At 53.2% G+C, this 3,338-nt stretch overlaps 1 non-coding gene across 1 annotated transcript; it reads left to right on the plus strand.

The window, feature by feature from the left end:
* The first annotated feature begins 2,834 nt into the window (after nt 1–2,834).
* trnal-uag (transfer RNA leucine (anticodon UAG)) lies at nt 2,835–2,916 on the plus strand. Its single transcript has one exon. It is a non-coding gene; the product is annotated as a tRNA-Leu (tRNA).
* The last annotated feature ends 422 nt before the right edge of the window (nt 2,917–3,338 follow it).

The following is a 3,338-nucleotide window of genomic DNA, read 5'->3' on the forward strand; positions in this document are numbered from 1 at the left end:
GAATGGCGCGGTCAGTGCGGCAGGGCTGCCCCCTGTCGGCCGCCTTGTATACCTTGGCGGTCGAACCCCTCGGCCTCCTGGTGGCCTCTGCCCTTGGTGCTGCTAGGGTGCCCATCGGCCTGACATGTACTGCCCCCCTTGTCTTTCAGTACGCTGATGACACCACCCTACTCGTGCCCAATGCGGCCAGTGTGGGGGCTGCGTTGCGCAGCGTTCAGCGGTACTGTGACGTCACTGGGGCCAGGGTTAACCTGCATAAGTTGGTCTACCTGCGTTTGGGCTCGGTTGAGCGTCTGCCCGCTGAGCTGGGCCTGACTGAGGCTGAGGGGGAGGTGCGCCTCCTGGGCGTCCTGCTCGGGGTGAGCACTGAGGTTGCTATGGGGAGGATGTGGGACGACCTGACGGGTGATGTGGAGCGGCGGCTGGCCGGGTGGTCGGGCCGCATCCTCTCTCTGCAGCAGAAGGTGTTCCTGCTCAATGCTTTGGTGTTATCAGTCCTGTGGTATCACCTGAGTGTTACTCCCCTGCCCCACGTACATTACGCCCGGTTGCGGAAAGTCATCCTGCGCTTCCTCTGGGGGGAGGGGGCAGAGTCATGGTGGCTTACGCAGCCTTGATTGGCCCCCGGACAGGGGTGGACTGGGCCTCCTGGACCCCATGGTTCGGTCGAAGGCCCTGTGTGTGCGGATGCTACAGGCCTTTCTGGACGAGGGTCGCCCCTCCCTTTGGAAGGAGGTGCTCTCGCTCCGTCTGGTACAGTGTGCTGGGAGTGAGCTGGCTGAAGACGCCCTATGGATGCGCCTCCGGCCCGGCATGATGCATGGCATCCCCTCCCATTATGAGAAGCTCTTGCTGGCGTGGGGTGAGTTCCAGGAGCACACTGTTGTGGTGCCTGAGGGGCGGCAGCTTCTTCTACGGCAGCCGCTGCTGCTGAACCCGCGCATCCTCTCCGGGGAGCGGCCCCTCGACTTCCGGCACTGGTGGGCGGCCGGAGTGCGTCAGGTGAGAGACCTCTTCTATGAGGTGCGCCCTGGCTTCTTGCCGCCCGCAGCGATTTACGACCAGGTTGAGGTGGTGTTCGGGAGGGCCTCTAGGGTCACTGTCACCAGGCAGTGTCTGACTGCTCGGGCTGCCCTCCCTCCTGACTGGGTGCGCGCCATTGAGCGCATTGGTGGACCCTGCGATGTGGCCCCTCGTTTTCCCACGGTGTATGTGAGGCGGATGGCCGGGTCTCTAGTCCCTCTAGGGGCGTGTGTGACCCGCGATTTCAGCCGCCTCTGCAGGCAGCGTGCTTTTGTCCCTCCGGTGGCACAGGAGTTTTGGAGCACCCGCTTCCCCGCCCTGGAGCCTGTCCTGCTGTGGGGTAATGTGCTGGCCTGCCCAGTGGACCCAGCCCTCGCCTATTTTGATTACAGACAGAGGCACAATGCCCTTCTGACAATGTGGAGCCTGCATAGACTGGGCTTCGCCGCGTCTCCGCTCTGCCCAGTGTGCCGGGACGTGGAGGAGGGCCTCACACACATGTTCTTTGGCTGTAAACAGTTAGTGGATTTTATTGTCTGGGCTCTGGGAGTGGTGGACAAGGTTGCCGGGCGGTGGGGCCTGTGCCTGCTTTTACTGAGGCGGGGTGGCAAGTCATGTTTTTATTTGGAATGGAAAAGTGTCACCCCGCCAGCACCTTTTTAAATTTGTTTTTAACCGTAGCCAAATACGCTGTGTGGCTGCGGCGTAACAAAGCTCGCTACGCTGGTGTTGTTTTAGACCCTGTTTTGATTTGTAAGCGACGGTTGCGGATGGTTTTAACTAAGGTGCTTTTATTATCTGCCGGGCCTCATGACTTGCCCCGGTTTTTGCATGATTATGTAAACCGGGTTCTTTTTCTTTCTTTTGTGGGCGGGCGTTTGGTTTGGGATGTTTTTTAGGTTTTTTTTTCTGTCTGTATTCTTTTACTATTTGTTTTATTTAATTTGCGGGGTGGGATTTATTAACTTTTTTTCGGGTTTGTGTTGTTTGTCTTTCGGTAAATTGGCTTTTAATTGGATTATTTAATTATGGTTTTATTCATTGACTTTTTTTATTAAAGCACGCCTCCATGATGAAGACTGCTGCACCCTGTGAGTGGGGTTCTGGGCGGTAGGCTTGCCCCTGTCCCGACCCTGCCTCCCTGTACTGCCCTTTGCTGGTGGCATATGTGCAGCGCTGTCTGTCTGAGTGTTTAATAAAAAAAAAAGAAAAAAAAGGCGCTGGATTAAGGCTCCAGTCTCTTTGTAGGTGTGGGTTTGAATCCCACCACTGCCATATTTAACTTCTAAGAACCCTGGTTGCCTGTATTTGTCTAGAGAAAGTTTCCTCACACTAAAAATGCATGTGGGTGTCTAATGTGACTTTCTCTTGTTGCCTACTCATTGGAGTTCGACCTCGGTTCAACACAAATCAGCGTACAAGACCTGCCTGTTTCTCTTGGGATACCTATTGTGTATAAAGGTTTTTCATAAGGGCCAAACTGTAAAACAAGAACCGACAAGGGTAGTGTGGCTGAGCGGTCCAAGGCGCTGGATTTAGGCTCCAGTCTCTTTGTAGGTGTGGGTTTGAATCCCACCACTGCCATGTTTAACTTCTAAGAAACCTGGTTGTCTGTATATGTCTAGAGAGAGTTTCCTCACGCTAAAAATGCATGTGGGTGTCTAATGTGACTTTCTCTTGTTGCCGACTCATTGGAGTTCGACCACGGTTCAACACAAATCAGCAGACAAGACCTGCCTGTTTCTCTTAGGATACCTATTGTATATAAAGGTTCTTCATATGAGCCGAACTGCAAAATAAGGATTGACATGGGTAGTGTGGCCGAGCGGTCCAAGGCGCTGGATTTAGGCTCCAGTCTCTTCGGAGGCGTGGGTTCGAATCCCACCGCTGCCATGTTTAACTTCTAAGAAGACTGCTTGTCTGTACTTGTCTAGAAAAAATTGCCTCGCCCTAAAAGTGCATGTGGGTGTCTAATGTGACTTTCTCTTGTGGCCGACTCATTGGAGTTCAACCACGGTTCAACACAAATCAGCGTACTTATTTATTGATGGTTTATTTATGAGTTTTATTGTTTTATTTCCTTTTTATCCGGTGAGATATTATTGGTTTATCCCTGACGTCGCCCGCTCATTGGGTTGGGTGGCGGGTGGTGGTGCTGGGGTTTTTTTTTACTTGGTGTGGGGACGTCTTGCTTTTAGTGGGTTTGTGTCTTTTAGGTCCGTGTCCTGGTTTTACTGGTTTTATCGTGTCTCTTTGTGCCTGTTTTTTATTTAAATGACTTTCATTGACATCCTTGAATGCCCGGGGGCTGTGCT

Source organism: Brienomyrus brachyistius, chromosome 16 (genome assembly GCF_023856365.1).
Source record: "Brienomyrus brachyistius isolate T26 chromosome 16, BBRACH_0.4, whole genome shotgun sequence".
Classification (NCBI taxonomy): domain Eukaryota; kingdom Metazoa; phylum Chordata; class Actinopteri; order Osteoglossiformes; family Mormyridae; genus Brienomyrus; species Brienomyrus brachyistius.